Below are 7936 nucleotides of genomic sequence, written 5' to 3'. Positions count from 1 at the left end.
TGGCCATAGAGTGTCCTCCTCAGCATCCCCAACGAAGGAGCTGGGTTGCAAGAGCTGCAGCTAATGGGGGGGCTGTTCTCCCCCCTCCCATCTCACCTGGCTGCTAGGTAGGAAAGCAAGACCCAGAGAGAGTTGTGGGAAACCCCGAAACCAGCTTGCTCTGTGCTGGAGCCAAAGCTGCCACTAATAGAGAAGCAAGATCTGTTCGGGTCTTGATGCTGTGAGCCCCTCCGTCCGACACTCCGGTTGTGTATGTGAGTAAATAAAACTAGATATCATAAAGACAACACAGTCTCCGCTGACCTTCGTTCCAAGGAAACCGAAGATGGGGAAGCGCCTGGGACCCCTGGAATCTCACTGCTCAGAGCCTGGGGTAGTTTGCAAATACAAACACACATACAATAATTTGTGCCTGTGTTCCTAATAGATAACTAAGTGTGAAGAGCATGTCATGTGCTTCAGCAATAGCCCTCCTGAAAATAAGGAAATGCAACCCCCATTGCTGGTCAACTCAAAAAAGCAACAAGGGAATCTGCTCTGGTGTCCCATGAGGTCTGTGGGGCCCGTAAGTAAGAGGAGCCATTGCTTTTCTTTCTTTAAAAATATAACTTAATTAAAGAAATTTTAACAGAATCAAACATTCAAATTACATTTTACAATTTCAATTAACACCCCCCCCCCGCGACTTCCCCCAACTTCCCTTCCTGGTTTATAACACCTCTGTTTCTTTTGCTTATAATTTTGTATTCCTTATATATTAAAATGAAGGTTATAACATTTCATTATAACTCTTCTTCTCATTTTTACCTCATAATTGTATTTTCTGTTTGTATTTGTCCACTGTAAGTGTATCACTCAAATCCTGCCAGTGAGTTCATTTCTATCCATTGTTTCTGTATATACATCTTGAAAGGTTTGCAATCTTTTTAAACGTCATTATTGTCCTGATCTTTAAGTCTCTCAGTTAGCTTCGCCATTTCAGCGTATTCCATCAACTTTTCTGGCCAGTGTTCTTTCGCTGGTTTTTCATCGCCTTTCCATCTTTGAGCTAGTAAAATTCCGGCCGCTGTTGTCACTTACATGAAGAGATTTTCCTTATCTTTTGGTAAATCCTGCCCTAAAATACCTAATAAAAACGCTTCTGATCTTTTAACAAAGGTTATCTTAAAACATGTTTTTCATTTCATTATAGATCATCTCCCAATAGGTGGAGACAGGTGGGCCCAGGTCCAGGTGAGGGGGGGTTGCCATGGTGACAAGGACCGGTAAAAGCCATAGACTTGCAGGCGGCCATTTTGGGTTAGCAGTGAGGCGAGTGGAGGAGAGAGCAGTTGGTGGCAGTTGATGGAGGACAAGGCGAGGCAATCAGTGGATTCTTATTGTCTCAGCTTCTTATTTCGCTTCTTATTTCATTTATTACTTGTTTTTCTGTTCTTGAAGATGTGCCACAGGTTTTCGTCATCCAGCAATGATGAGTATTTGAGGAAACGAGTAGGGAGAGGATAGCTGTCAACGTTTCCCTTTTTTGAAGGGAAATTCCCTTATTCCGAACAGGATTCCTCGCATGAAAAGGGAAAAGTTGACAACTATTAATGAGGGAGAGGATCCCTCAGACCTGCTCCCCGCTGCCAGGACTCTCAGTTGTGAGGAACTGACAGCCTGACTTTTGCTGGAGCCAGAACAAGACCTCTTGCTCCAGGTGACAGAGCTGCCAGGCAGCTGCCCTGAGAGGCCTCCATGCCCTTCAGGTGTCCAAGCACCAGACAGCAGAGGCTGTTCTGAGGAGGGACCACCATGCGGAGGTGGGGGTGGGAGGGGCTTTGGAGAAGGGGTTGTCCGTCTGCCAGAGAGGCGGACCCTACTGGCTTACGTTCAGGTATCCTGTCTGAAAGGGGAATCATCATAAGGACTTTCTGTGAAATTCTGTGTCAGGGATGCTGTTCCAGGTGAGGGGGGGTTGCCATGGTGACAAGGACCGGTAAAAGCCATAGACTTGCAGGCGGCCATTTTGGGTTAGCAGTGAGGCGAGTGGAGGAGAGAGCAGTTGGTGGCAGTTGATGGAGGACAAGGCGAGGCAATCAGTGGATTCTTATTGTCTCAGCTTCTTATTTCGCTTCTTATTTCATTTATTACTTGTTTTTCTGTTCTTGAAGATGTGCCACAGGTTTTCGTCATCCAGCAATGATGAGTATTTGAGGAAACGAGTAGGGAGAGGATAGCTGTCAACGTTTCCCTTTTTTGAAGGGAAATTCCCTTATTCCGAACAGGATTCCTCGCATGAAAAGGGAAAAGTTGACAACTATTAATGAGGGAGAGGATCCCTCAGACCTGCTCCCCGCTGCCAGGACTCTCAGTTGTGAGGAACTGACAGCCTGACTTTTGCTGGAGCCAGAACAAGACCTCTTGCTCCAGGTGACAGAGCTGCCAGGCAGCTGCCCTGAGAGGCCTCCATGCCCTTCAGGTGTCCAAGCACCAGACAGCAGAGGCTGTTCTGAGGAGGGACCACCATGCGGAGGTGGGGGTGGGAGGGGCTTTGGAGAAGGGGTTGTCCGTCTGCCAGAGAGGCGGACCCTACTGGCTTACGTTCAGGTATCCTGTCTGAAAGGGGAATCATCATAAGGACTTTCTGTGAAATTCTGTGTCAGGGATGCTGTTCCTAGAATGGAGGCATCGGTCAGTCGTGATCTACTGGTCGATCCACAACTCTGGTCACTGCTCCCTGAGAAAAGCTCAACAAGTCTGGGCAAAGACAATGGGTAGATCACTGGCAGGTTTTTATTACTGGGAGTAGATCTCAGCATCTTGGAAGTTGGATGTCCCTGCTGTAATGCAGAGGTATATACACACGAAACAAAACCTGATAAAATCAATAAAAATCCATTAAAAAAAACAACTACTCAGATACAATTCAGAGTGGGAGAACTCTGAAATTTACCTGTGGAAAGAATCCTTCATGTTATTTTTGGACCTTGGCAACCTTTCTTCCATTGTTGATGGTTCAGTACTTCACCCTTATTTCCCCTTTGGGACCCCCTGGGGCAAAGATTTGGGGCAACCAACCATTTTACACAAACACACAAAAGGGGTCCTTCTCACTGCCGTTCCCTCAATGGCTCCCAATTTTACAAAAAGAAAATTGTTTAAAAGGATCGATACAAATAGAAACTGTTTCCCTCTAGAGGAAGCCTTTGAAACTGTTACAAGAATTGAGCTGGGGGAATTTCCAGCTGCAAGATAAAAAGCTCTGAGAATCTGGGACTGACCTTGAATCGGTTAAGAATGTCGACAGAAGAAGCCTTAGTGGCTGCATTATGTAAGATAAATGACTCACTGGAACAGCTCCACAAGAAGATGGACGTGACAACTACCAAAATTGGTAATTTGGGACAAAGAGTGAACAATTTGGAACAAAAAGTGAACATCAATACAGAAACTATTCAGGAATTGATACAGGAATCTACTTTGACATGGCAAACTGTGGAGAAGGCTAGGGAGAAAGTCGTTGCCGTTGAACCTAAAGTAACACAAGTGGAGAGGGAGAGAGCCCTGGCCTTACAGATGCAATTTGATGACAATAAGTTGATGCCTTCCATGATTGAATTTAGTGAAAGTCAGATTTTGAGGATTGGAGCCCTGCTTGGAATGGAGAAGGAAAGTTTGATAGATCCCCCCACGCAGGGATTTGCTGATTTTTGGGACCTGGACTTGGGTCAGGAGGAGATTGGAGCTGTGGGGGCCTTCAGATTTGGAGGAATCCTGAAACACGTCCTGAAATATCTTTTGCATCTTAGTTTTAACTATGGAGATTTGGTTGCCCTGTCGAGAAGGAATAAAAACATCACTAGGTGGGAGTTTCCCCGAGATCTACTCTTCAGCATCAAAGGAAGGAAAATAAGAATAAGATCAACAGAAGACAAAGTAAAGTGCATGCATAAATATGAAGAAGACTTGCAGAAGGGACTTGGAAAAGAGTTAAGAGCCTTGGACAGAAGATTACCAGGTTGATGGACTATATGGAATTGGCGGAAACGACTGGCAGAATCCGAGACCAGGGAGAAGAGATGGTGGAAGAAGACTGGAAAAAGTTTAAAGACTATTTATAGAAATATTGTAAAAGTAATGAGTGTTAGAAAAATGTTGGAATGAAGTTACACGGCTTTAGTAGAAATGTTAGAAGGAATTAAGTACAGATAGATCATTGGAGTATTAAAGGGAAAATAAGGTTAAAATAGTTAATCTGTTAGCTTAGCCAACTCTGCATAGTTCATCAGTTGTTCTTGCCATTGTTCCTTTGATGGTATTTCTTCCGTCTTCCAATATAGTGCAATCAAGATTCTGGCCGCTGTTTATGATCCCTTTGGTGTCGTCTGCAAATGTGATGAGCATCCCCTCAGTTCCTTCATCCATGTCATTTATCAAGACCCAGCAGCACCCCTCTTGTCACTTTTCCCCAGGATGAGGAGGAACCATGAAGGAGTCCTCTTTGGGTTTGGTCAGTCAAATCCACCTAACAGTTACCTCATTCAGCCCACATTTTACCACCTTCCTCACATAAATATCACAGAGGACTTTGTCAAAAGCCTTACTGAAATCGAGATGCACAATTTCCACAGCAGTCCCCTGATCAACAAACTTTGTAACTCCATCCAAAAAAAAGAAAAGAAAAGGAGAGATTTCTCTGGCTTGTCTAGTTTTTGATAAAGCCATGCTTTTATCCTCTATGTTTATATTGTAAAATCTTCAGATGAAGGGCAAATAAATTTTCAAAAGAATAAATGAGGATATTGACAAGCTGGAACATGTGCAAAGGAAGGAGATTTATGTCTTTATTTAATTTGGAAACCACCTGACCCAGTGGTGCCGAATTGAATAAAATATTGGTGGGGGGCCAGTTAAGGCCCGCCTTGCACAATCAATCACATGATGCATGCACGTCATTTGAATGGCAATGCCTATAATGGAAGCAATTTTTTTAAAAAAGGTAATACTTTGAACCTGTAGTTCAATTTCCCAGCAGCTCCCCTTGCCCCAGAGAAACTTCCAGCATTCCATCTCCTCTACCTGTGGCATTGTTCAGCAGTGGGGAAAGTGACCTCTTCACACCGGATCTCCATTTGGTATGGCCCTTTCCAGGTTTTTTTCTGCCCCTTGTGTTTGTCTTTCATTTGTTCTCCTATGTGTGGGTACTCTAGGTGGCGCAGAAAGCACCTAGAAGCTCCCTAAGGGTTGAAGTGCCGATCAAACTTCTGTTTTGCGTTCTATTAATTCCAATTAGCAGTACTGGGGGTGGTTCAGATTCTGGGGCAGTGCTTTTGTCCAGCAGAGGGTGTCACAGGGCCAGCCTACTTTCCCTTTAAAGCAAACTTGGGTCTCCAGCTGTTTTTGGACTACAACTCCCATCACCCCTATCTAGCAGGACCAATGGGGAGGGATGATGGGAACTGTAGTCTGGGAGTTGCTGGGGACCCAAGTTTGGGAAAGCCTGCTTTACTTTTCCGTTTTGCCTGCAAAGATGGGACCTGTCCACGTTTGTATTTTATTGTATTTTGTTTTCCTCATGACCTTTGTGAGTTTATTTTTTAATTTTTTAAGAGAAGGATAAAAGGTTGCGTTTGGAAATAAAGCAAAAAAACAAACCCTGGGGGGTGGCCTCCTTAAATGTTTTATTGGGGGGGGGAGACCCCTAGGTCTTTAAGCATTGGCGCCTATTCCTACACCCACAGGTCTCAAGATGGTTACAACATAAAAACACAAAACACCACATTTTAAAAGGGCATTAAATGTCAATCAGTCAAAGGCCTGGTTAAAAAAGTGCAGATTTGCCTGGCTCCTAAATCTGTAAAATGGTTTTTCCAACCTTTGTATGGATTCTTTGATGGTTAATGAGATTGTTGCTGTGACTAAAGCTCTTTCCACATTCCACACACTGATAGGGTTTCTCCCCTGTATGAATTCTTTGATGGGAAGTGAGCCTGTAGCGCGTATGGAACCTCTTCCCACATTCCACACAGTGATAGGGTTTCTCCCCTGTATGAGTTCTTCGATGGGAAGTGAGATGGGAGCTCTGACTGAAGCTCTTTTCACATTCCATGCACTGATAGAGTTTATGTCCAATAAGATTTTGTTGATGGGAAGTGGAATGGGAGCTCTGACTGCAGCTTTGAATTCTTTGATGGGAAGTGAGATTCGAGATTTTCTTGAAGCTCTTTCCACATTCCACACACTGATATGGTTTCTCCCCTGTATGAATTCTTTGATGTGAAGTGAGACTGTAGCTCCTCCTGAAGCTCTTTCCACATTCCACACACTGATATGGTTTGTCCCCTGTATGAATTCTATGATGGGAAGTGAGAGAGGAGCTATTCCTGAAGCTCTTTCCACATTCAAAGCACTGATATAGTTTCTCTCCTGTATGAATTATTCGATGGGAAGTGAGAGAGGAGCTATCAGTGAAGCTCTTTCCACATTCCACGCACTGATAGGGTTTCTCCCCTGTATGAATTCTCTGATGGGAAGTGAGATCGGAGCTATTCCTGAAGCTCTTTCCACATTCCACACACTGATAGGGTTTCTCCCCTGTATTAATTCTTTGATGGTAAGTGAGAGAGGAGATGTGACTGAAGCTTTTTCCACATTCCATGCAGTGATAGAGTTTCTTTCCAATGAGATTTTGGTGATGGGAAGTGGAATGGGAGCTCTGACTGCAGCTTTCTCCACACTCCAAATTTTTACGTGGCTTCTCCTCTCTGGGGATTATGTCGTGATCACCTTTGTTCTCGATTTCCGTTTCATCACAATCTGCAATGGAGACAAAAAGGGGTTAGAGCCTCAGGAACAAATGGAGAAGAACTGAAGGGAGTTGGGTGTGTGTTCATTACCTGTGTTGTTTGTCATTAACCAACATATTTATTATGAGATTCTGATGTGTTGTTGAATCTTGCTTTGTTTGATATACAGTAGTGGTCAAAATTATGGAAGCTTTTTGGAAAAAAGTGTATTTCAGAGGTTTGATGGCTCACAACACCACTTCTTTTGGAGTAATATCATAAAATTATATATCAATGGGAAGATAATTTAATCAAGAATGCAATTCCACAAAGTTCATTTAATTATCCATATTCTATCAAATGTTATAGCCAAGTAACCAGAAAAAGGAAGCACAATTTGCTTAGTCTGTAAAACATAATAAAATTGTAGAAATGGCACAAAAAGTTGACTGGTCACCCAGAAAGAGATGTAAAATCGTAGTATTTACTGAACAAGGCTTCCGTTATGAAGAAATTAGATGAAAGATTGGGAAAAACTTAACCAAAGATGGCCTTTCTATATTTTTGAAGAGGTATAAGGAGACTCAGTCACTATAAAATCAGACTGGTAAAGGCAGGAAAAGGTGCACAAAGGCAGATAACGATCGAAGAATAGAGAGACTGTCCCTACATGACAGAAGAAAATCATCTGAGTGTATACAAGATGACATAGCACAATGTACTGTGAAGGTGAGTGCAAGGACTGGTCTAAATGTCAGAATTCTAAGGAAAATGCCATTGTTATCTCTCAAGCAAAGTTGAAAGATTAAACCCATGTTAACTGGACAGTGTTATTTGGAGGGATGAGACCCAAATCTCCTTGCTTGGTGGTGATGGCATGAAATACGCAAGGAAAAGAATCAGAGAAGATTTACATCCTACTTGCATTACACCAACCGTGAAACACCCAGATAGTGTGATGATCTGGGGTTGTATGGCAGCAAAAAGTGTGGGCAGAATTTGCACCATTAATAGGAATGTAAATGCCCCCGAATACATGAATGAATTACTTTAGCCCAAACTGAAGCGTTCCGCAGCTGATCTTTTTGCCGATATTGAAGCGTTTATATATATTTTTATAAATATTTACTTATTTATATTTATTTATTTATTTGTTCGTTTGTTTATTT

At 42.9% G+C, this 7936-nt stretch overlaps 1 protein-coding gene and 1 long non-coding RNA gene across 2 annotated transcripts in view; one reads left to right on the top strand and one right to left on the bottom strand.

Annotated features, from left to right (window-relative positions):
• Positions 1-7936, bottom strand: part of LOC310760749 (uncharacterized protein) — a 43724-nt gene that overhangs the window by 28204 nt on the left and 7584 nt on the right. The window lies entirely within an intron of this gene.
• Positions 810-7936, top strand: part of LOC310761005 — an 87442-nt gene continuing 80315 nt past the window's right edge. The window contains exon 1 of the long non-coding RNA XR_014547173.1: positions 810-1158. This is a non-coding gene — a long non-coding RNA (uncharacterized lncRNA). The remainder of the gene's footprint in view (positions 1159-7936) is intronic.

The sequence above is a fragment of the Podarcis filfolensis genome (assembly GCF_964270895.1).
Source record: "Podarcis filfolensis genome assembly, chromosome: 4".
NCBI lineage: Eukaryota > Metazoa > Chordata > Lepidosauria > Squamata > Lacertidae > Podarcis > Podarcis filfolensis.
The sequence above is the reverse complement of the archived record's forward strand: the minus strand, read 5'-3'. Positions and strand labels throughout refer to the sequence as shown.